Here is a 27,200-nt window from a genome sequence, read left to right as displayed (position 1 = left end):
TTTCCTGAGTTGTTGTGCAGTTTTTATGAGGCGTCCCCAGTGTGCATTGTGGTCGGATTCAAAGCTACTGATTATATGCGTCCGAACATGGGATAGGTCAAACTGTACTTGGCCGAAGTTGTGTTTGTTTAGTTCAAATCGACGACGGTAACACACTAGGAGTGTTTTTGTTGATGGTATGAATGTGTGAATAAGTGTGTGTGTGGTTTTGGGTATGGTAATGTTGGCAGTGTTAAGTATGCATGTGTGAAGATGTTTACACTGCTCTTCGATGACAGTGCGGTGTTTTCCCTCATAGTTGGTGACGTGTTCCTGTTCTGAAAGGATGTGTGTGAAGACATCCCCGTCTGCATATAGGTAGTCATAGTGTGGTGTGCTGGGGATTAGTATCGGGTTGGTGGAGATGGAGATTATGGTGGGGATGTGATCAGACCCAGAAATGCGGCCGGGAGCAATGTGGTGGTGAAAAATGTTAAATGCTTTATTGGTGAAGATGAGGTCTGGTTTCCCTGATCCCCTAGGTGTGAATCTTTGTGAAAATCAGGTCCTAGAAAGTTTAGTCTCTCGTGGAGGCGTATGGTAAACATTTGTCGTCCGTGATTGTTGGTTGTGCTGTGTTGGAATGTCCCATGTTGTGCATTTAAGTCTGAAATAAATAATGTTGGTACAGTGTTGTTGAAGAATTTGTTTATGTCTGTGAAGGGGATGCCATTGTTGGGTCTAGTGTATATTCTGGAGACTGAGGGGGCCAAGGGTAGTGTGTGTCTTTGCTGTTAAGAAGTGTTTGTGTGTCCCTGTCGTGATGAAGTCATGTCTGATGGTGCCTTTACTCATGATAGCGACTCCGTCGTGTGGACGCTCGTCGGTTTGAAATGTAGTGTAGCCATAATGTTTCATTATTCTGGTGTTGTTGGTGCAAGCGCTGTTGAGTAATGTTATGTCTGGGTAGTGTTCGTGAATGAGTTGGGTGAGGAGGTGCCTGTTTGCGTAATAGTGTCTGATGTTGAAATGGATGATTTTAAGTATGTTGGTGGTTGTGTTGAGATGAGTCCTGATGTGCTATGTGTGTGGTGTTTCTGGGGGAGGCGGGAGAGAAAGATGGGGTTCTCTTTTTGGGAGGGGGGGATACTACGGTTCCTGGGGCGTGACTGGTGTGTGTTATGAACTGAGGGGGAGAGGGAGGAAGGGGATTCGGGAGAGTCAGATGCCTTACGTTTGCAGGAGGTGCTGCGATCTCGATCGCGGGTGAGGGGGTGGTAGGAGTAGGTGGGAGGAGCATGGGGTTAAGTTAGTTGGAGGTTGTGCTGGCAGAGGGAGATGAGGTTGGAGGTGGGGTGATTTGGAAGGATGGTGGAGGAGTTTGGGGGTTAGATTGACGTGAATCAGTGGGAGGGAAGGAGGGAGGTGGGAGACAGGGGAGGATCGTAATGATTTTGAGGAAGCAGGAGTATGATGAGATTTAGAGTGAGTGGGTGCGGGGGGTGGGTTGGGAGTGGTGGGGAAGAAAGAAGGAAAGGTGGAGGAGAAAGGAGGGGGTGAGGTGGTAGAGTTTGAGGTGTGGGAGGTGTTGCCATTTGTTGTGGAGGGGGTATGAAGATGTGGGGCGATTTCTTGGCGGTGTGCCATGACGGGGGGAGGACGATGGTGGACAAGTTATTAGCAGCTAAAGCATCATTAATGAGGGATGCAAAGGGCATTCAGCATATAAGGCTTGGGCCAGAGCGGACATGACAACGGCGGTGACATGGGGGGCAAAGGGTGAGTTGGAAGATGGATTGGGAAAGGTAGTGTTAGGGAGGGTTGAGGGAGTGTTAGGTGCGCGAGTTTGAGGCTGAGAAGTCTGAGCTGCTTGGGCATATGTCATGGTGGATGAAGTGTGTTGGGGTGCTGTGTGAGACTGGGGTGTGTTAGTGTGTTGTGTGGACTGGCAGCCAGCCCTTGTATTCTTCAAAAGGTTTTTCCTGACTGGGCAGTTGCCAGCAATCGCAGTGTAGCCTTCTCCGCAACTGATGCATTTAATGGTGGTGCTAGTACAGTTTGTGTAAAAATGGTCTTCAGCAGAGCATTTCGAACAGATCTGAGTTTTTTGCATGCGCTTTGATGTTCTGAAGTGGAGTTTCTGTGCCTCTTGAGGTGAAGCACAGCGGATTATAATGGTGCTAGAGTTGTCTAAGCGGACAATGTGGGTAGCATGAATGTCATTTTTGAGGGACAGTTCAGTCATAAGGTCGTCATCATTGTGCTTTAGGACATATTTGGTCACGTTTCTGGCAATGATGGTACAGGCAGCTGTGAGTCCAGGGGTAGAGATTAACTCATATCCAGCATCAGAGTATTTGGGCAGGTTATTTGGGGAGAGATAAGCATCAAGATGAGCCTGAGAGACCAGGGTGATCTTAATGATTTTATCTTTGCCATTTGAAAAGAGGTTGACAAAAGGAGTTTCTCTGATACTAAAAAGAGTCTGGCCAGGATCTGAAGGCAGGGCGGGGAGGGTACATTTAAATTTAACTGAAAAAGCCATCATTTAGTCAAGGGGAGGGGAGGGAGGAAATGTAGAGCATGATGTTATTAAAAGAGAGGGAAGTAGCCAATCACCACACTTTTGCACAGATCCCGGGGTGCAATGGGTGTGCAGGATGAGGTGTTGGTGCCGTCACCCTGATCGCTAAACTTGTTGTGAGAACAGGGTGGTTCCAGTTTGTTAGGACCGAGGTCCTACCCAGTCTTTCACCAGCAAGTTGGGAAGGAAGTGGGAGAGCAAAGGCCGAGTCTCTCAGGCGAACGGCTATATCTCCTGGACCCCCGGCTACGATGCCCTTCGACGAAAAGCCAAAAAATTTATTAAACGCAGTAAGAAAAACCTTGAGACACATATTGCAAGTATCAGTAAATCAATTCCCAAAGAATTTTTCAGTTACATAAGAAGCAAAAAGGTAATAACTCCATCAATCGGTCCCTTAATCACAGATAACGGAGAGCACACCGATGATGAAACTATGATGGCGAAAATTCTTAATACTTTCTTCCCGTCAGTATTTACAACAGAAAATGTACATACAATTCCTACTGTTTCCCCCATTCTTATAGAAGAGGGCAACATAATCACTGACATTACAGTTAGCGATCGCGACGTACTGCTTGCAATAAACAAATTAAAAAAGAATAAAGCACCAGGACCGGACAAAATATCGCCACGTGTATTGAAAGAACTACAGAATGAAATATCAAAGCCTTTAGCTGAACTTTTTAACTTATCACTTACGATCTGTAAGGTGCCACATGAATGGAAGCTTGCTAACGTAACCCCAATATTCAAAAAGGGCAACAGAGCCCAACCAGAAAACTACCGCCCAATTAGTTTAACATCGGTGGTTTGCAAATTGCTTGAAACTATTATCAGAGACAAGTTTGTAAAACACTGAGAAATAAACAGTCTCATAAAAGATTCGCAACATGGTTTTCGTAATAATCGCTCTTGCCTCACGAATCTGCTGGACTTTTTCATTGATATACTGAACATGTACGACGAGACGAAATCTTTTGATGTGGTCTACCTCGATTTTCAAAAGGCTTTTGACAAAGTTCCACACAAAAGACTCCTTCAGAAGCTAAAGGCACATGGTATCTGCGGCAGTGTTCTCGGGTGGGTAGAAGATTGGCTCACTGGACGAAAGCAAAGAGTTGTAATACGAGTAAATGGAAAAGAGTCAGACTGGATAAACGTTACAAGTGGAGTGCCGCAGGGTTCAGTGTTAGGTCCTATTCTTTTCTTAATATATGTAAATGATATTGACGACGGACTGTGTTGTAAGATTTCAAAATTTGCTGATGATACTAAAATAGGTAACAGAGAAGATACAGCACTGCAAAGACAGGCAATTCAGAGAGATCTTGATCAACTGTTTAACTAGGCGCAGGTCTGGCAAATGGAGTTCAATATTAATAAACGCAAAGTGTTAAACATTAGCAGTAAAAATGTTAGAGCAAGTTATAGCACGAATAATGTCCAGCTTGATAGGGTAAACCATGAAATAGACATGGACATTTTTTCTTCAATAGAGTTGTAAATATATGGAATAAATTGCCCTCCAACGTAGTAAATTGTTATACAGTATATATCTTTAAAGGTCGCCTGGATATGTACGTGGCATCTAACCCACAGCTTAATATGTTTACTCCTGAATGAAACACTTGTGTATGTATAATTTTCTATATTATTTTATTTTTTTACAGCCTGGATCAATTTATTAAATGCAAATATAGGATATGCACACATAGCCCTGAGTTAACGATCACTACTCATACTTTCGACCTGTGATGGGCTGTGGATCACTGAGGGTCCCTGTTAGTTGCGTGGCCACCATCGGGATTTTTTTAAATGTACCAGGGGTCACTGCTTCAGGAGGTGACTTGTGTGCTTGTCCCGCATGGGGAAGTTCCTAGTCTCAGTGGAATGAACGGAGCTGGGGCCTGATTGACTGCTGCCTACCTTAATAGCCCCAGGCAAGGCTGGTGCACCAGCTCTGAATATCCACACTGTGCACTGTGCAATTTCCACACTGTGTCCGCAGACGCCCCTGTCAACTCAACGTACCCGTACATAATGACATGTATTAGTTATTAAAAACATTTATTCGATTATTCATTTAACTTTACTAATTTCTATTTCAGGTTATTCATACTGGCAGCTTATAGATAATGTATTATAGAATGTAGCTTTTCCTTTTCAGTCTTTCCTGTGAAATTTCCATATCAGTTTTTCCATGCTGCATGGTGGTTTTTCTCACTTTTTCTTGCCAGTTTTAACTGGAGGGTTTGGAGGCGGGGGGAGCCTTCTTGCTTTACTATCCTTATCCTTCAGCATGTAGATTTAGATCTTGTAGTCATAGTCTGCTCTGCAACAAACAGCCTCAAAAGGACCATAAGGTCTGATGCTGTTTGCTTTCCTTTGTACTCCCTTTGTACTGCTATGGCCGTGGCCCCAACAGGGTAGTAGGGGAGTCCAGGAAGTATCTCCGACTTCACCAGAGAGCGAGGTTAGTAGTGATAGAGAAGTTATAAGAAGACAGGAAAAGAGTTAGGAAGGATGATTATTGGGTATGGTTTGTTGAATATGAAAATGATGATTCGATGGGGCTGGACGTGTAGAGTCCAGCGTTGGGCCGCGACCGTCAAGTCAGGAAGTCACAAAGCGAGAGCTGACGAGGGCAAGCGAAGGCACGCGTACTTCAGGCCAGACGTCACTAAATGATGACTGGGCAAAGAAGCCGATCCATTTATGGATACCACCACGTGAAAGGCGTCCCTCCAACAACCAGTGAACAGTAAAATCCAACTAGTACAGTGTAAACAAAATTCAAATCCTTCAAAAGATCACGCCATTGTGCAGTAAAATGCAAAGAAAAAAACTTACAAAATAACTAAATAAGAATAACAGTGAGTAAAAAGATCGTTACGTTAGAGAGAACTGTATACGTACATTTCAAACCCAATGTTTCCCAGGAGCGTAGGGGCCCGGAGCTAGGCTCTCACTCTTCGTTGTAAATACTGACTAAAGCATTCATGTAGTGACGTCCCCTAACCCTGGTGCAGGACCATGTAACACTCGATAATCTCAAAATGTGAGGCGATCAAGTATCCCAGGAGCGTAGGGACCCAGGGCTAGGCTCTCACTTTTGGTTATAAACATTGATTAAAGCGTTCATGTAGTGACAGCCCCTAACCCTGGTGCAGGACCATGTAACACTAGATAATCTCCAAATGTGAGGTGATGAAATAGTTTTTGTGTACGGTACGCTTGCGAGCAGCCCAGCCCAGATATATTCTAGCCGAGTTGACTCCAGTGGTAATACCGCCACTAGCCATATCATCGCTCCTACATTCAAAATACGGGACATCAAAGTTAGAACAGTGAAAACGGTTACGGCCTTTTCATATATAGGAGTGGCCATGTTGTAACACCAGTATACCACCGTCTTAAGACCCAAGATGTGGTCATCTGGATCTATTGTACACCTTACAAATGGAGGCAACGCTTTCGTTATTTCATCATTTAAATTATCAAAGTCTCGCTCGTAGATATTTAGAATAATTTTAAACAATTTTCGTGATGAAATAACATACAAGAAGACCAGCTCACTAATCCCCAAGATTACTGCAATAATATGAAGAATAATGCTGCTAAAGTAACCTGAGAAACTTCCCAAATTATCTTGTAAACTATGACCTAGCTGTGCCTCTCGAGTTTTCTCTAATCCATAACTTAACTACAACCCCTTACGATTAATGAACGTACCAAAACACTACTTTTCACGAGGCACCCTCGTATTAGTCTATCAGTATGCTATACATGAAACATTCCAAGTCTAACCCTTGCTTTATGCATAAATATATTGTACTTCCACAAAAACATCATAAACTAGAAAACAAAGATTTTCTTCAAAAATTATTGTTAAGAAGTAGGAATGGCAAAAGCGCACAGATAAGAGATGAAAAAAGCACAGAAACAAGAGAGCATTCAGGATGAAAGGAGATTTGGAGACCTACAGTATACCCATTACTACATTGCACATTTTAGCCACAGACTTGTAGCTGGTGCAATGTATTTTTATATATATATATATATATATATATATATATATATATAGTATATATATGTATTTTTTTTTACTGTTCGACTCTGGGCAAAGGCTTCAGGGCCTATTTCTCGGGGGGCAGTAATCTATCCCAAGGCCCAGTAGTCCTCCTACACCTCCACATGTCACCGCTTCGGCGCTAACACCCACCATCCATATTGAATACATACTAGGGCTGTCTCATACAGAATTGGTGTATTGGTATTAGCGGGAGTATTTTTACGACATGTCGGCGGGTCATCTGGTAGATCAGGAAAGTCTGCTTTAAGGAAATTCAAATCCTTAAACTGTTCCCTGCCCCAGCCGAGATTCGATCCTGGGTCCATTAGGACCACAGGCCGCCTCTCTACCGATTCAGCCACCGCCTCCCCCTGAATGGGTATAGGTCTCCAAATCTCCTTCCATCCTGAATGGTCTCTTGTTTCTGTGCTTTTTTCATCTCTTGTCTGCACGCTTTTGCCACTCCTACTTCTTGACAATCATTTTTGAGCATTTTTGTTTTCTAATAATAACAATAATAATCCATCCATCCATCATCCAATCCTACGTTGCCCCACGAGGAGCGTAGGAGCCCGGGGCCAGGCAGTTGGTCCTGACATTTAAGATGAGAGTGACCAACCTCACTCAACCCTGAGTGGCATCACGTGAGCAATAAACCCCAACCATCCCTTGGATATAAACCTTCACCGGCTCAATCAGATTGGAGCACAATAATTACCCACTAAACCACCAGGCGCCAAAATTTGGTTATATGGTTACCACCCAGCGTAGTAAATGGTTTCCTGGTGTACAGGAAACCATTTGGCTTGTCACTCAGTGTAAAGTCACCCACAGGCAGAAGGAAGAAGAAAGAATGAAGGAGAGAAAGACTAAAGAGGGAGTGTAAAGTCACCTGTAGGCAGAAAGACGAGGAAACACTGAAGTAAAGAAAGACAGAAGAAAATGGAAGGAAAGATGGATGATGGAGGGGATAATAATAATAATAATAATAATAATAACAGGAATGTGGGTGAATATAAATTTTGTGTGTGTGTGTGTGTGTGTGTGTGTGTGTGTTCTCTCTTTCCCCTTCTGCTCTTTTTCTCGTCTCCTTTCTTTCTTCTCCGTATTACAGCAACAAAACAAAACTATCATCATCATCATCATCATCAGTATCTGTACAGTTTCAGCATCATCATTATCATCATGGAAAACATATCATCGTCATCACTACTATCACCATCATCATCAGAATCAGCGTCACCACCACGACAATCATCACCACCACCATCGCCATTATGAACTCTTTAGGTCTTGGCATTATATATCCGCATCACAAGCTACGGGAGAACAGGAGGCGAGATGAAGTAAGGTGCAACGGCCTGGCACTACTACACCTGTACACAGCTCCAACCTTCACCAACATCGTCTTAGTTCTCTCTCTCTCTCTCTCTCTCTCTCTCTCTCTCTCTCTCATCTCAGTTTCCCTAATAATTCACCCATTCCTCCACTCAAACTCTGTATTTCAGTCGCTGCTTTGTAACTTCGGCTTCACAACAAAACTTAGCGAAAAAAAAAAATGGTTATTGCTTCGAAAGCTTCCGGTGCGAATGAGAAGGTGCGTGGGGGCGTGAGTGGTGGAGGGAGTGGGAGAGAGAGTGGTAAAGGGTGTGATAGGGTGAGTCGGCCTGCATGGGGGTCGAGGGGCGCCTTCACCCCTATTGAGTGCAAAATAGAGTCCACTCGATCGTTCTATGGACTTTGTGGTCGGATACAGGCGCGAAAGTGGCGGAAGGAGAGGGGCAGCGACCCCACCTCCACCCCCAGAGTCTCCACCACCACCGCTGCCCCCTCTTCCACCCACACCTCCTCCTCCTCCCTTTCCTCTCAAACCGATTCCTCCTTCTCATACGTCCCTTCCTCTACCGCCTTCTCAGAGGGGCCCAAGACCCCGCGGTTCGCTCCCGCCAGAGTCAGGGACGAGGCCAAGATGATGAAGGAGGCCCAGGCGCGGCGGCATGAGGCCGAGCGGCGCCGCAACCAGCAGTTGCAAGAGAAGCGCCAGCAGGCCAAAGAGAGACGGGATGCGGCGCAGCGGCGAGTGGTGGAAGAGAGGGAAAGGAAGGAAAACGAACTGCGACGGGATGTGCAACGCCGCGAAAAGGCCGCCCAGCTCCGCTTGAAGGCGTTGGAAAAAGAACGACGGGATGAGGCCGACCGCAAGCGTTGTGAAAACGAACGGCGGCAAGCAGAGGCGGAGCAGCGCCGTAGGGTGCAGGAAGAGGCGGAACAGCGGCGTAGGGAGGAGGGGACAAGGCAGCGCCGTAGGGAGCAGGAAGAGGCGGAACAGAGAAGCACGGAGCAGGAGGAGGCGGAACGGAGGCGTAAGGAGGAGGAGACGGCGGCGGCGGCGGAGGGGAGCAGCGGGTCCGAAGATTAGGCAAGTGAGTGAACCAACAGTTGCCAAGGTTGAGAGCTACGGCTCTCCCTTAGCAACTGCTGGTCCTCACTTGCAGCAGGTGAGTGAATTAACAATTGCAGGGGTTGAGAGCCACGGCTTTCCCTCTGCAATTGGTGGTTCCTCACTTGCAGCAGGTGAGTGAATTAGCAATTGCAGGGGTTGAGAGCCACGGCTTTCCCTCTGCAATTGTCGGTTCCTCACTTGCAGCAGGTGAGTGAATTAGCAATTGCGATGGTTGTGGACGTGAATGTTAAGTCGATGCGTCCTCCATGTAGGTGGGTGGGTTCGTTGGGGTTGTTGAGGAGTGGGATCTCGTCAGTCTCGTCTAGGAGCGCGTTTATGTGTCGACCGGCCTGATTTACATAGGTTGGGGATCACAACTGAGGATGATGCGTGTAAAAATTGCCTCCAATGAGGTTTGGTTGGTTAACGGCAGTTGTTAATAGTTCTGCGAGGTCATGTTCTGTCGCTGGCTTGCAGTAGACGTTAAAGACTTGCAGGTTTCCGTCCCTGAGTGTGACACTGACACCCTGCAGGTACTTCTGTTCCTTCTCCTCAATGAGGAGGAGGTCGTGTTGGTGTGGCAAGAATACGATTTTTTTACGAGACTGGCACAGCCCTGGGAGCCGTTGCGAGCATAGGGAAGGAGGTAGGAGGTGAACCCTGTTACTCTGAAGGAGTAATGTGCTGGGATGAGGGTCTCTTGGAGGAGGAGAACGTCTTCGTTGTCTCGATATGCAATTTCCTCTAGTAGCTCTCGTTTATTCTTGAGCCCTCGGGTGTTCCGCTGGACAATGTTGAGGGTGTCGGGAGGGCTATATTGTCGTGTTGGTTGGGGGGGGGGAATGTCTGGAGCCATCACCAGTTCTGCGGTTGTCGGGAAGGCGTCTTGTTTTGGGAGCAGGAAGGCTGGGTAGGAGGTGTCTGGGTGAGGCTGAGGTCGCACACACACTGCAGGACCCCTTCGTGGTGAGGGACGGCGATGGGGTTGGCGAGGTCGCCTAACCAAGGCATCTTCGTTTCCCGAGTTCTGAGGTCTCTGGGTTTCCTGGTCGTTTAGGGTCAGTGATAGGTTTATGGGACTGGGTCTTTTTCGAAGTGCTGGAAAGTTTGGTGAAGGATGGTGGCTGGCCGCTGCCACTCCTCGGCTGCTTCGGAGGTGGGATTCTCTGGACGGTTCCTTTAGAGGTGCTGGTCATTGGACGGGGTTTGGAGCTCACTGTGCCGGTGAAGAAGGAGAGAAAGTGGTTCCCTAGGCCTACCTATGCCGGTGGTCCTCAGGGCTGGGTTTTAACCCCCTCCACTCTCTAAAGAGCCTCGTGAGGAGAGATCCCCTGCACCTACAGTACACCGGACTGCCCCTCATGGGGAACCTAACCCTATCAGCGGTTTGTCTTCCTGCCACTCCCTGGCTACTCAGTCACCTAGTGACCCCCTTCGTGGCGGCCCCAAGCGGCCTTCCCTCAGGTTTCAGTTTGCAAGTAGTGGAATGACAGGAAATACTACGGCTTGGTTGGGCAAAGATGTCAAAGGATGGGGGAGATAGTGTGTAACGTAGTGGATGTAAGTATTGGTAATTGTGTTGGGGGAGGCGTGCAGGGGGAGTGTTAAGAAAGGAAGGTGTGTGGGAGCAGGCACCTGTCCTGCCTTGCTGCAATATGCAGCTGCCTGATAAGACAAGCAGTGTACTGTATATCTGTAGCGGTGTGGTAGCAAGCCGGGATGAAATCTACGGGATCGTATTGCCAGTTTCACTATCCGAGCATGGTGTCGGATCGAAGTAGTGATGCCGCTGCAGCTGCTTGAGCGGATGTGGATGAAGCCAAGCCGTTGGACTGTGGCCAGTCTCATGTCCTGCTTATTTGTCATGTTATTTTTCGTGTCTTCAGACGGTTCTATGCAGCTTAAGACAGACTTTTGGAACGGAGAGGTTGGGTATCGTCTACATTAATGTATTCACATGCCTTAGAAGTCTATATATATTTATGTATTCATGTACTACCAGCTCCGAAAGACAGGGTTAAGTCTTTCCATAAGTCGTACAAGGTAACTGATGCATGAGACTAAGGTACAATATATTCTGTACTTTGAGAGTTGATCTGTCCCCAACCATGGTAATCACAGGGACCCTAGCATTGCCTACCAAGTATATCACTGTCCACCACACCACTCACCGCACTATTTACTGCCTTGATACACCACTCATTCTTTCACCACACCACTCACTGCATCACCACACCACTCATTGCTTCACCACATCAGTCAGTGAGCCACCACACCACTCACTGCTTAACCACAGCATATACTACATAACGACACCACTCAGCACCCCACTACACCACACACCTTCTCTCTGCGTCAGTCACTGCTTCTGTTCACCACACCATCTCACCACACCACACCATCTCACCACACCAATTACCACCACACCACTCACTACCTTACCACACAACGCAGTTCACCACTTACCTCTGCATCACTCAATACATCACCACCCCATTCACTGCTTCATCATACCACTCCATGCTGCACAGCACCACAGTGCCTGACCATTTTACTCACTCCCTCACAACTTCACGCACTGCTTCACCACACCACTAAATTTTTCAGTACACAAGTAACCACACCACTCATCGCACTTGCCGATAAAATTGCCAGGGAAACGACTTCCCACATTTCACTATGATTTGAAATAATATGTATAACACTAAGGGAAATGGAAAATACATACGTGTATATATATATATATATATATATATATATATATATATATATATATATATATATATATATATACAGGGTGTAACGCGACGTATGACAAAAACTTACACCAATGATCTATCATGTAATTTTGAGTATATTTTGTTCTATAAACATATGCTCTCTGCGACCCCAAATCAGTACCCTGCATTCGACTGTTTTGTAGAAAATCTTCGTCTCTTGCATGTGCCATTGGGTGAGAGCTTAGCAGGGCGACGGGAGACGAGTATTATTAGCTTGTACTGCACTGTATATGAAAATCCCATATCCTATCAGTACACACGAGTTTTAAGAAGAAACTTTACGTAGTCTATTGATTCTTTAACATCGTCATGCACTCATGCAATTCTTTTGCACAAATCGACTGTAATTAAGGATTAAATTCAAAATTTTATGGCTTGCAAGGGAGTAGGGAGGGAGGGAGGCCAGGCTGGTGTGTTATTGCCAGTTATGTAATATTTGGTTTGTAGGATGTTGCTACCAGCATTATCATAACACCCACAGCTCATTCAGTGAAAATACGTTATTCTAAAGGAAGATTAGCCTCACTTCGTCAGGAAGAATTTTATTTATTACAATTTTTCTGCTGCAAGTAAACGTGGCGCCACTGGGTATGCACCTGTGTTCCTCTCTGCAGACTGGCATTACCATCGCAGAATCCGTAAAAAAATACTCGATATCTTCATATTCTTCATTGCTGTACGTACGTGACATGCTGTTTTATGAACATGTGAAGCTGAACCCGGTGAACAACAGAACAAGGAGAACAGTATTTGAAGTGTGTCCTCCCCTGCAAATGCTCCGGTTCAAATGACAGTGGACGCAGGGTTGCCAAGTCCTTTTCATCAATCTCGCTAGTTTAGTCCTGAAAACTTGCTAGAATGTCGCTAGATAATAATCACTGCAAAACATTGCTAGAAAATTCGATATAATCTTTAGAATATCACCTAAAAATGGCAAAAATATCCAGAATGTAGCTAGATATCATGTTGCCAGATGTTAGTGCCGCAAGTAGAAGCAAAAAAATAGGTCTAGCTGCATAGCCGTTACATTTTCAATCCTGTGTCACGTCAACATCGTATGAAAAAAATGGTGCCACGTTTACTTGCAGCAGAAAAATTGTAATGAATAATAATATTACTCCTGACTTAAAGTGATGCTAGTCACTCAGTACAGTAATGATCTTTCACTGAGTGAGCTGTGGGTGTTATGATAATGCTGGTAGCAACATCCTACAAACCAAATATTACATAACTGGCATAAAACAACAGCCTGTCCTCCCTCCCTCCCTACCCCATTGCAAGCCATAAAATTTTGAATTTAATCCTTAATTACAGTCGATTTGTGCAAAAGAATTGCATGAATGCATGACGATGTTAAGGAATCAATAGACTACGTAAAGTTTCTTCTTAAAACTCGTGTGTACTGATAGGATATGGGATTTTCATGTACAGTGCAGTATAAGCTAATAATACTCGTCTCCCGTCGCCCTGCCAAGCTCTCACCCAATGGCACATGCAAGAGACGAAGCTTTTCTACAAAACAGTCGAATGCAGGGTACTGATATGGGGTCGCAGAGAGCATATGTTTATAGAACAAAATATACTCAAAATTACATGATAGATCATTGGTGTAAGTTTTTGTCATACGTCGCGTTACACCATATATATATATATATATATATATATTTGCCAGGGCAATGGACTGTCCAGTGAAACTATAGCTGTCACATGTGTGTTGGGAAGGCTTCCTTCAGATAGAATCTATTGTAGCTTTATAAAACTTTCCAGATGATTCTTCTCTGTATGTGTAGGCAAATGTTGTTCTTGTTGTTGTTGTTGATGTTATTCAATCCCAGTCTGCCTGTTCGAGCAAACCAATCAGTCGCAGGCTACCAGCCTCCCTTGCATGGCAGCCCCTTGCAGTGAACCTATTTTCATTGCTGCTAACAGTGCCTCGCCATAGCGAGGCGTGAGGAAAAGTGTGGAGACTTGGTTCATGCGTGGACGCAGCACTTGGGTCTCCATCGAGTAAGCAAGAGCACCGTAGCAGGCTCCACTTCACCCCGTAATTTGGCTGTATTGTTACCACCCAGCGTTGTAAATGGTTTCCTGAGTTACATGTAACCATCATGTTAGTCGCTCTGTAGAGCCACCTGAAGTGAAAAGAAGAGTAATATAAAGTGTTACGGCTCATTGGGTTGGAGCGCTCAGTTCTTGCCAAAGGGTTGAAGGTCCAAGAGTCCAAGGATCATTGGTAGACATCAGGATCATAAAGTGCTACATGCCCCAAACCTAAGTCCTCCACCCACGGACAACGCCTTACCCCTTTTAGAAAAAAGGGGAAACGGCGTAAAACTGAAAAAAATAAAAAAGAAAGAAAGAAAGAAAAGGAGAAGTAGGAAGGGAGGAGGTCAAACAGGCACAAATGTAGAATGACGAAAGTGAGTGGATGATGATCGCCACCACCTACCACCAGTGGTGTAAGCTGTGTATGGTAAATGGTGTGGGGGGCATATGGTGTGTGCTGCATATGGTTTGTGCTCTATAATTATGGTTATGGTGCATATGGTGTATGACGCATTCATTATCAATTAGATTGTTTGTGCGAGACGGTATTAAGCACAGTCCATAGACGTATTTTTCTACCTTATGCTTTTTATTTCCGGACGCTTTTGGCCATTATAGGGAAAAGTTCTTGTAGTGAAGGGGCAAGTGAAACTGTAGCCTCGCTTTTCCAGAATTGAATGAAATTGTTTGGAGGTAGCAAGAATTTTTTAGTACTTTATCTGATTTAAGAAGTTAATGATAGGTGAAAAGCACGATACTGGAAAATGTTTGAACGTAGGAAGAATGAAATAAAATAAATATTATCGGAATGAAAGCGTTTAAAGACTGTTATATTTATGATACATCCCAGTGCTTTGTATGGAGGGGTACTTTCTTTTTTTTTACGTTGCCGACTCCATCATAGACACGGTAGTTTGTGCCATAAGGTCCAGCACTGTTCTCATACGTGCCGTACACATTTACGTGTCCCCAACCAAGTACCACCCTTCTGTACTGAATGCAGCATAAATACAAATGCAAGCCACCCCACCGTTCTCATACCTAGCTTTCTGTTCACACGAAAAATAGTTGAGCAAATTCAATGCGTCAGCTGGCTAGACCCATGAATCTCTCTCTCTCTCTCTCTCTCTCTCTCTCTCTCTCTCTCTCTCTCTCTCTCTCTCTCTCTCTCTCTCTCTCTCTCTCTCTCTCTCTCTCTCTCTCTCACTTGTTTCCTGCTGGAAGTAGGATCCAGAGGCTTAGTACTCTCAGTTCGATGTTCCGTATTTGTATTGCATTTTGGCAACTACCAGATAATTTTATTCAACTTTGGAAAGACTTCTAGACGTCAATGGTTTAATGGTAACTGTATGTAACCCCCCAGTCCCTCTAAAGCCGTCTGGTAGCAGCAGTACTTGAATATGAATGACATCATTTGAGTGAAGTGGTTAAAGAAAACCAACAGTTCTCCCTCCCAAGAAGCGTAGAGGAAAGGGAAGAAAATAATAAAATAAAAGCAATATTCTAAGATCCATTAATATTTAGTTGTGCGACTGGGACTAAGTATTAGATCTGCATGCTAGTTTAGATCTCGGTGCAATTGCAATTTTTTTTAAATACAGAAAGTAAATGTGAATACTGTAGACTCCGCATTTTAGGTTCCTCAGTGGGTGGTAATCAACGGAAGCAACTGTTTATTTCTTTGAACTTATTTGGGGAATATAGATACATGTCATGAGAGTCTTGAACAATACACTTTCCATTCACGCTCTGCCATGAACTCTGTCTTGGCGATCACCAAAGGGTGAGCGTGAGGTGAAATTTGCCGATTGCTTCTGAGGTCAAGCAAAGCAGGGCCATCGCTCTCGTGGCGTGGGGGATGACTCATGCGGAAGGGAACAATGGAACATTGACGAAGGAGCAAAGGAACAAGGAATGATCTGAGTCACACACTGTCTCACAGGGTCAGTCACCACCAGTACAGTTGAAACATGTTCTTTATATATATATTTATGCATCTGACTTCACGTACTACTATGTTATTTCGCTGTTATTAATATTTATAGTATATACAGTAGTCTAAGCCATATACTTTGGATAATATACATACTGGTAGAACAGTGACCTTAAATACATATTTCTAATACAGGCTTGATACTATGAATGTGTACTGAATACATTGTGAGGATATCAGCATACTTTGTATAGGAGTAAACAGATAAATGGTCAAAGATTTAAAAAAAAAGTCATATTACTTAAACGATAAAAACAGACTGAGGAAATAGTGTTTCAGAGTTTAAAACCATTTTTGCCCATGAAAAACGATGACTGCAGAAAGGTAGTCTCACTAATTGTGCATTGTAACTTTACCTGCAAGAACATTACATGAATATTCAAAAGCCATTTTCCAAGCTTGTTTTATTAACCATTGGGTACTGGTGTGCTGCTGTAGTTTTTTTTCTTTTTCTTTTTTTTTGGTGGGGAGAGGGATGCAGTACAAACTTAGAGGAATACCATGGTGGGCGTGATATTAGGCAGTGTAAGTGTGTGAAAGCGATTAGTGTTCAGGTCCATTATTTACTCTGACGTAGTAACAGTCTCTCTCTCTCTCTCTCTCTCTCTCTCTCTCTCTCTCTCTCCCTCTCCCTCTCTGTCATGATCCGAGCTCAAAAATATTTTTGTATACTTGAGCGTACAGTGTGTGTGTGTGTGTGTGTGTGTGTGTGTGTGTGTGTGTGTGTGTGTGTGTGTGTGTGTGTGTGTGTGTGCAATTTCGAAACCTATACTCCGTCTCCCTGTCAACCCCATAATGATTTGTTCCCATTAAATTTGTCCGCAACGAAAGCTGACCTTAATTGTCTGCCGTGAGACCGGAGAGAGAGAGAGAGAGAGAGAGATCGTGTGCTTGTGTGTGAGTCTGTATATAAGTTATTTCGCAGCCCACACTTTTCCTGAGGCTGAAAACAGAGAATGCTGTAAACACGTAAGTAACCTGGACTGTGCTGGGTTGTTTACCATGCGGATTGACACTGTTAACACTGACTCCCCGGCTGCCGACATGTCCCGGGGTGACTGCATACCACACACTCATACTGCACCCACACACGAACCTCCCCCCCCCCACCTCCACCTGCACGCGTATACCCCTCTCCCACTCCACTGCACCCGCACTCGCACCCCCACCCCCACCCTACACCCATTACTCCCTCTCCAATCTTACGCTTCCTCCACTCTTTCCACCTCTCCTCATTCCCATCTTCGCTTATATCACCTTTTGCCATTCTCCCCTCCCCTCACCAGCACTCTCCTTCTCCCCACCTTTCATCACGCCCGTTCCATTCCCTCGTCCCATCATTTCTCGTCCTCCCCCATTCCCCTCACACCTCACTCTTCTCATTCACCTCGACCCCTAGCCTTTCCCACCTCTCGCTCCCCATCTACCCCCCGCCCCGCACACGCAGTTGAATGTCTCCACACGCACGCTGCTTACGGAACGACAAAGAAGGCGGCACGTGGCAGGTTTTTTGAGTTAGGTAATGTAGTCACTGTCGAATACACCTTGGCATGGTCAAAGTCAGTTCAGGATTGTGAAGGGAGAAAGGCAGCGGTTCGTAGAATAACATGAGAAGTGAGGTGAAACTCGGGGATTTGTCTGGAACTGGAAGGAAGAGACTGTCAGTAAATGTCTGTGGAAAAAGGTGAGAGGCATTCATCCCGCATTGATTATATCGATACTACTGCCGCTGTTTTTGATGATGATAATGACATAGCCAAGCCCTGGTCCCCACGCGGTTCGTTAGGCAGCACAGGATCGGATCTCGGATGGGCTGATGGTAAAGTGGTGCGTGTCAGAATCCCCATTTGTTTAAGGCAGCGCGTAGGGGGATTATGAAAGTTTCCCCATTTTGCTTTGTTAGTATACAGGGTGGCCCATATGATAATGCTCGTGTTCCGCTCCACTGGGTATTTTATCCTGTGTTGCTGGGACAACTTACTCAGCGTTATCAAGTCGATCCTGCGTCATTTATCCAGTTCCTACTTCCACTGCAACACTCACGCTCACATCAGCAGACTGACCCATTCTCGCAATACATAAAATACCACCAGGTGAGTTTCTAGCGGAGCGCTATTTACGGGCCACCATGTATCTTAATGCCTCTGGCTCAGGACATTGGCCATAAATTCCATGAAGGCTGTTTCCGAGATTCAGCCGTTTCCTGTTAATCCAGCGAGGACTCAGCACATGCCGTAACGCATCACAGCTTATACATTTACCCACACTGTTTGTGTGATCATAAACTAGCCGTACACTGGGTGGTAGACCTGAGGACAGGCTAATATCAATAAACTTAACTCGAACAGTTACAGACTCACTAACAATTCTCTGATGAGTTTGTTGGCCTCCAAGAATCGCATCACTAGGTTTCGAAATTGATATCTCACCGTGCTGCTGTTTATTGAATAGAAATTTATCGAAATGAAGTGGATCGAGATTGTCTGCAATATTTCAGTATATATGTACCTATGTTAATTAGCCTATAATAAAGCTCGCTGAGCATCTTTTTTTCATCCTTATTTCGTATGTGTTAGTTATTCATTAGAGCATTATAATTTTTTTGTGTTCATAAGAATACAGTATTTATTTTTGAATGTAGCCTGTCATTCAGAGGGTTTGTAATAGTTTATAGTCGAAATATTTTTATGACCTTTTGGTACTCCGTATGGTAGACCAGTGAACTCTTTGAAGCTTAGTCAGATCTTCAAATTATTCTTTGCATCAAGCTACATTTGAACTCTATTACAAGTCGAATGCAGGCTAACCCTTTATCTGCTATCTTTCACATTCATTGGCGTTAGTATTCGGGGACTACGGGAAGAGCCTCTGTATATCAGCTGATGTGAATTTAATGGATGGCGTGTCTCATTTTCAACTCAGCTTATTTGGGGTTAGCGTAAGCGCAGTTGGATGAAAGACGGCATTACTCAGACTTTCTTGTAGTTCATTTGATTTACCTTCCGTGGCAAAGGATCCTAATTCTCCTGGGATTCTATTGTTACTGCTCACACAAATAAACCAATCAGCAAATTATTTCGATATACAGGATGGCCCATATATACCGCTCCACCCAACCAGTTGCTTTCTCGTGTGATGTAGGGGACGGCTTAATCAGCGTTGTCATTGTCTAACTTGTGTCATTTGCTCATTTCTCATTCCCACTGCCACATCCCCGTCCACAACAGTAGACTAAGCCGTCCCCGCAACACGTAAGATAACATCAAGCTAGTTTCGTGTGGGGCATTGTTAATTAGCCCCCTTGTATTGTGCGGCCGATTGCTGTTGAAACGTCCTTTTCTAAATTACGATAACCTTTGTCTGTACATTGGTGGTGGCGTAAATTTTTGCGTTGTATCGTGTCTTCCTTTCACATTGCCGAGAATTATTCATATGGAAGAAATGTGCACACGTATAGACATCCTGTTTATACAGATAAAATAGTTTCGGACCGACTTTGATCTTCCTCAGGTAGGTCGGGTCGAAACTGTTAATCTTCCCTTTAAACATGTCCATGTGTAGGTATACGAGTTTTTCTTCCATTTACCGAATATCTCTTATTTACTCCTTATTTTCGGATGTGGGGGAAAGGGTGAGAAGTTTTCCATTCGTCGGTCCAGTCCTCTTCATTAATAAGCCAGTAATAGGGCAAAGATAATGATGGTGCCAATATAGTGTACCTCTGTAGTATGTTAAGCTGCAGGCCAAGAATTTAGTGTATCTAGGTCAAGCACAAAAGTTCTGGGAAAGAAGGACGTATGGTTGCGTGCACAAAACTTCCCAGCGAAAACTGAATTTGTAGGTTTATATCCATAGAAGCCAGAGGCGCATGATTTAAAAGTTCTTAAGGATATTAATGGTGCTGCTGATATACTGAGAACCATTTAACCACATCTTGAAAACTTGTCTGTGGAAATTTTTTCAAAATTAATTTGTTACTTTAGAAAAATTTTATGTATTACAGTGATGATATTTTGAACTGGAGGGCTTAAATAGCCTATTAACCTTCTTCACAATCAGATGTCCTTAATAGCTTGAATAAAACGTCTGGTGATTACCAGAGTGATATGATAAATAGTAGTGAAGGGGATTAGCTTTGCATGGGCATGAGCAGGTTGCGGAGTTCGTGGAACACATAGTGTAATAGGCGGTATAATACACGGACAACTAGCGTAATAGATTGACAGACCGGAGTTGCAGGTAGGAAACAGGATTCTTTCTATCTATTGCCAGATACCGTAATCCCGTAAGGGGTGGCCACAAACAAATCGCCTCCATGTCGTCTTGTCCCCCGCCATTTCACTGCCCCGCTCCCAGCTCACACCCTCCTCTCTCATATGCCTCTCCACTTCATCCATCCACCTCATCCTTGCCCCCCCCCCTCCTCTCCTTCCCTCCACCTCACTTCCATACACCCTCCTCGTCAGCCTCTCGCTCTCCATCCTCTCCACATGGCTGTGTTTCTCCTAACGCTTCCTATCACAGCCACATTCACACCACAACGCTCCATCACTTCCTTATTTGTCAGTCTGTCTTTCCATGTGACTCCACATGCTCCTCTCACTTAACTCATTTCCACTGCTCTCACTCTTGACTTCTGTCCCTCCAAAAAAGTCCAAGCTTCACTTCCATACAAAAATTAGAAAGTCGTAATGTATGGTGAAGTACAATTACAATCGAAAGTAGAGATTTGGATTAAGAAAAAATAAGTAGATGTGTTAGGATAGGATCTGTAGCACCAAACAGCTCAGAACTGAGAAGGTTGGGAAGGAATATTTGTCATGCAGTGGATGAACGGAAAGGACTAATGGTTTAAATGCAAATGAGTGTGGAGGCTGGGTGTGATAGGTACTCGTATATGTTGCAGAATTGCCAAATAAGAACAAGGTATTTGTTTTTCCCCCAAAATGGAATCACCTGTAAAAAAAATTTTGTAGTGTAGTATTGTCTATAACTTTTCCTTTTTTTTATGTTAGTGATTACAGTGGTAGTGATGATAGTGGCATAAATACTGGTACGTTAGTGGCTGTTGTACTGTCAGTGGTGTTGGTACTAGAGATGATTTTGTAGTGAAGAAAGTGGTATATTTATCGGTGGCTCCTGTAGAGTTGATGATTCTATTGGTTATGATGATCGTGACAATGCTGTTAGTGATAATGGGGATGCATACCGCTGTCCTGGCTGTCTTGGGTACGTTTATTAGTCCAAAGTAAAAGTAACTATACATTTTTAAACAAAGTAACGTACAGTAAAAACAGGAAATGTGATAGAGGAAGGACCCTAAAGAAAAGGGTGGTGCTGACTTAATTGAAAACCTCATTTTTCTTCCTACCTTGGGACGGGGAGGAAACTGTTGGTAAGAGGATTTGAAACTGTTTTGGTGAATCGGATTCTGAATACTTTTTTGAAAAGAGAGAGAGAGAGAGAGAGAGAGAGTGTGTGTGTGTGTGTGTGTGTGTGTGTGTGTGTGTGTGTGTGTGTGTGTGTGTGTGCTTGTGCGTTTTGAGAAAGACAGACAGACAGACAAACAGATACATAGACCCCACAGATCTTGCGGTCCCTACGAGGCAGTAAGGCCTTAACACTAATATAGTATAACACAAGTTACAGAAGTAGGAGAAAATGAGAACACAGCAGAAGGGTCTGTTCCCCACCCTCCGGCTTCTTCCGTTCAGGGTGGGGAAAAAAAAAAAAAACAAGAAGTAGCACCTTGCAGGGTTTAAAAAGCCTGAAGCAAATTTCATAGGTTCAGTAGAAGTTAAAATATAATGGAAATGGAAAGGGTGAGCATACTGACACATATTAATTCAAATTTTAACCTGTTACATTCACTTTTTACCCGTCCCCGCCCAGGAGGGGCTCGGGGACCGGTATTGTTTTCACTCGGTTTGTCTATTTGTCTGTCTGTCTACCTGTTAACAACTTTACGCGAAAACTGCTAGTACGATTTTTATTAAAATTACAGGAATGATGGGCTATGACCTTCTAATCACCTTATTAAATTTTGGGCCAGATTGGGTCAAGGCCTAGGCTGTAGGCCCAAAAATGTAAAAAAATCATTTTTTCGGCATAACTCCTTTCAAATTCGCCATATTGAAATGAAACCATAACCTAAAGGTCCATCTTTCAAATCTGCATCTGTAACATGCCTCATTACATCAGGTGGGTCACCCCCCCCCCCCAGTTAGCAGTAGGGGGGTCAATGTCAGGTGGTCGGGCCTAAAATTTCAAATGGGCATAAAATCATCAATTTTCACCCGACTTACTCTAATTTTTGATGTGACATATTTTACTAGATATCCTGTTGTGTTTGTACTTCAGCACTAAATTGATCGCCTGGGACGGGTTTGCTGTGCCTTGGCACCGCTTCTTGTTATTCCTTTTTTTTTTTTTTTTTTTTTGTAATGATAGAAGGAAATTTCATTCATCGCATCTTTTCTCTTACCTACTGTAGTCATGTACTGTACACCTGCACACAAATTATTTGGCACTCTTACAGCACGTATCATTCTGAAAAATGGATGAAGCATTGTGATATATGGGGCACGTTGTACATATAAGTGCAAATATTATCTTCGATAATTATTAGAACTCAAAATTGCAAAAGATTCACTTACCGGGCGGTATATGTTTTGAGGCACCACATTTATAAACTCGTGTATGTCTACTGAGGTTGCTTATTTTCACAACCATCGTGCCCAAAGGTGCAGATACTTTCCGGGGAGGATGTACATTCACATATACTAAGCAAGTGAACTGTTTCCTTAATTGAAGTGTATGTGTACAAAATGCTGCACACCCATGCATGTGCACATTAATTCTTAGCTGATATATGGCTGTCTGTACTTGGACACATTATTATTACATTCGCACATATAGCATGTCTCAAGAGAACAGACAATGATAAGGATACGTTAGCGAAGGCAGTGGTCACACCTGGTACCACATATTAGGTCAGGTTAGGTCAGGTCGAGTCAGATTATGAATGGCCACTCAACTCTTTCCTCCCCGGAGACATGAAATACACGTATTCGTTTGCACTCACATAAATACTCCTATGTACATGTGCACACTTAGATATGAATCCACACGTATTTTGGCATTGATATAATGTCGATCCCGCCAAAACATATAATCTAATCTTTTTTTAAAGATATTCATGGTTCCGCTTTCGACCACATTCCCTGGGAGAGTATTCCAATCATTTTTGGTTGTATCAAGATTAGCCTTCCTTGCTTGCAGTTTCTTGCCATTTCCACGAGTTGTGATCTCGGTAATAACCACAAAGATTGTTTGATTTGGTATTACTAAAACCGTTATCTTAAAACACTCAGTTAGCTCTCTCCTATTCTACGTTTTCTAAGAGAGAATAAACTCACTTCTTTAAGCCTCTCAAGATACGGTTTATTTCTTAGGGACAGGATTATCTTGGTAGCCCTACGTTGCACAGCATCAAGTTTCTCTATATCCTTAACCAGTTATGGTGCCCAAAACTGAGCTCCATACTCAGTGTAAGCTAACTATGCTTTTGTATGAAGGGATCACAATATTTTTCCTTTTAAAGGTTAAAATTCCTTTCGATGAAACCCAGGACTTTGTTGGGTATATTCGCAGCTAAGATACACTGATTGGAAAATTTGAGATCATCTGAAATTATTATTCCTGAATCGTTAATTTGTGTGTGTGTGTGTGTGTGTGTGTGTGTGTGTGTGTGTGTGTGTGTGTGTGTGTGTGTGTGTGTGTGTGTGTGTGTGTGTGTTGTGTGTGTGTGTGTGTGTGTGTGTGTGTGTGTGTGTGTGAGAGAGAGAGAGAGAGAGAGAGAGAGAGAGGCAGACAGACAGACAGAGAGGGAGAGGTAAAGTTTTGGAAATACGTGAAGAGCTGTTATTTGTGTAGGGTTTAGATGAAGTTGATTTAAGTTTGTCACTTTATCCGAAAAAATAAAATCTTCCAGAGCTGCATGAAGGCACTTTCAAGGACGCCATGACAGTAAGAGGACGTTCATCATTATATCACCATCACCCTCCAGTACACTTTGCTTCATTAGCTCCAGTCTCCACCACAGTTTTATCTCCAACAGTCTCCACCACAATTAGTTTTATCACCACCAATCTCCACTACAGCTTCTGCTATCACCATTACCCTCCACAACAGTTAGTTATATCACCACTCTCCTCCATAATTAGTTTTATCACCACCAGTTTCCTCCACAGTTTTATCGCCACCAGTTTCCTCCACAGTTAGTTTTACCGCCACCAGTTAGTTAATCTCCACCACCACTCTGTCATACATTTATAGTCATCACTCTTCTCCACAATTTAGTTACCATCACCGCAGCAGAGTTAGTTTGTCACGGCCACTTTACACCACATTTTGTTTATTACCATCACTTCACCACAGATTATCACAGCCAGTCACCACCACAATTAATTCACCAACATCACTCCACCACAGTTACTTGATCACCACCGCTCCGCATTACAACTAGTTCACTATTACTCCACCACAATTAGGTTATCACCACCAATCTTGACCAGTTAGTTTATTAGCACCACAGTTAGTTCTGTTACCACCACTCCACCACAGTTAGTTTTATTACCACACCACTCCACCACAGTTTTATTACCACCACTCCACCACAGTTTTATTACCACCACTCCACCACACTTAGTTTTATTACCACCATTCTTGACCACAGTTAGTTTTATTACCACCACTCCACCACAGTTTGTTTTACTACCACCACTCCACCACAGTAAGTTTAATTACGGCCAATTTCCCCCTTAACTACTTAATCACCAGCAAATCCCAATGATCATTTTTCCCGATCCATCCAACGTAAAATATTTTATCACCACAATTTACCACCACCATGTGCGCCATAGTTAATTTCTTAACTCCCTTCACCATCATCACTACACCCTTCACAACACCACAACCCTCCACCACAGTTACAGTATGACCATCAGTCTTCCTGCCATCTTTAACGCCATCTCTAGCACCATGATCATTATCATCATTATGAAAATAATCCGCGCAACAACCAGCGCAAGTTAGCAACTGTGCTGGCTGTATCTTGTCATCATGATAACCACTGCCTATTGCTATGGCATTCATTAAGAGTAATGAAAATCATCATCATCATCATCATGCGGACCTCCTTTCCCACCCTAGGGCAGGGTGAGAAGTACCAACGTCCAGACAGCCCAGTTTGCCCAGTCCAATGGGCCACGCTTCCATTCACACATCATTCAAGCCCCCGGAATCTTGGTTCTGTCTGATACCTCAAAAACATCTACCACATTCTGTAGCTTCACATAAACGTATTTGATAGTCAATAATGATAATTATAATAATAATAATGATGATGATAATAATAATAATAATAATAATAATAATAATAATAATAATAATAATTAATAATAATAATAATAATAATAATAATAATAATAATAATTAATAATAATAATGATAATAATAATAATAATAATAATAATAATGATAATAATAATAATAATAATAATAAGTAAACGTCACTGTGAGAGTGCATACTCCGCCAACTTTTAGACAAGACAACTCAGATCACCACCAAAATTTAATCAATTTTTCCTTGGCCCATGATCCATATATCCACTAAATGTAATTGAAATCCACCAATTTCCTTTTCAGATTTCTTGCGGACAATCAAAGAAACGGAAAAAAAAAAAAAAAAAAAATCAAAGAAACAGGAAAAAAAAAAATCTTGGATCCGCATCTGGATCCGGATCTACCTCAAAATCCAATAAACTTTTCATTGGTCAGTGGACTACCCCTCCAAATAGTTTCATCGACTCTAGACTGTAACTTTTTGAAATATTCTGTGGACAGACAAACAGACAGACACGGGTGATCACAAAACATCCGCCCAACGTCGGTGGCGGTGGTGATACTGCCTCTATGATGGGAATCACCTGCTTCCTTGAAGGTACTTTTCTTTTAACATCAGTGACCTTGACCCTGGTCTCATGATCATGCTGTTCGAACTGGGCAAAGAGAGTGGTCAGTAGTTACAATGCTTTGATTTAAAAATTAGATTTCTAAATAATGGTTTACTTCTGTTGGTCCACAGCAACACGGAGTGGGTGGGAGCAAATCAGGGCGTATGCAGGCTGACTCGTTTAAAAGCAGTGGATGTACGGTATTATTATTATTATTATTTTTTATTTATTTTTTTTTTTTGAGTCCTCGTGCAGAGTAATAAATGCGCTGTCAGTGACTGGTGTAGGCTGCATCCCAACAGAGGGTGTGAGTGAAAAATCAGGTAATAGCTGCTCAGTATCCACATTACGCCACTGCTCGCGTGATTTGCAGCGAGTCAAGTTGATTGTCAGTTCTTGCGTGGACCCACGTAGGCTCACATTTTTGTTTGCACCCATCCATTCCTAATGTTACCGTTACTGTTTTTTACTGTACTGCAAAGTCTCTTGCCCACGCCTGCATACCCCCAGTGTGGTCGAGGCCTTGAAGTTCTCATACACGCCGAGGCCGGCCTGTCCGACCGCCTGTACAGGCAGTCTGATCCAAGGCCTAAACAGCCCACACACGTTCACTTTTGCCTGGACTTGTCGGGTTCTGTGGGGGGCCGGACAGGCCGGCCTGAGCGTTTATGGGGCGCTTTAAAGTCCAAACAGATAGAAAAACAGACGCAGATAAACAGATGTGACCAAAAAATTACCTGTGCGTTGGACGGATGATGATGATGATGATGATGATGGTAATAATAATAATAATAATAATAATAATGATAATAATAAACAAAATAATAATAATCATTATTATTATTATTATTATTATTATTATTATTATTATTATTATTATTATTGTTTATTATTATTATTATTATTATTATTATTATTATTCACTCTATGTAGTGCTGCTCTTAGGTGACTGCGATTTCCTCTCATTCATCCCTCTTTCCATCCTTCCTTTTCTGTCTTTCTTTCCTTCATTCTTATCTCTTCTTTCTATCTGTGGGTGACTCTACACTGAGTGACAAGCCAAATGGTTTCCTGTACACCAGGAAACCATTTACTACTCTGGGTGGTAATCATATGACCAAATTATGGCGCATGCTTGTTTAGTGGGTAATTAAGGCTCTTCAGTCGGATTGAGCCTGTGCTGGTACCAAGGGGTGGTTGGGGTTTACTGATCACGTAATGCCACTCAGGGATGAGTGAGGCTGGTAACTTTTATCTTAAATGTCAGGACAAACTTCCCTAGCC

This window comes from Coenobita brevimanus, chromosome 38 (genome assembly GCF_032717465.1).
Source record: "Coenobita brevimanus isolate Jiangsu-jjx chromosome 38, ASM3271746v2, whole genome shotgun sequence".
In the NCBI taxonomy this organism is placed as follows: Eukaryota; Metazoa; Arthropoda; class Malacostraca; order Decapoda; family Coenobitidae; genus Coenobita; species Coenobita brevimanus.
This window is presented reverse-complemented; position numbering follows the sequence as displayed.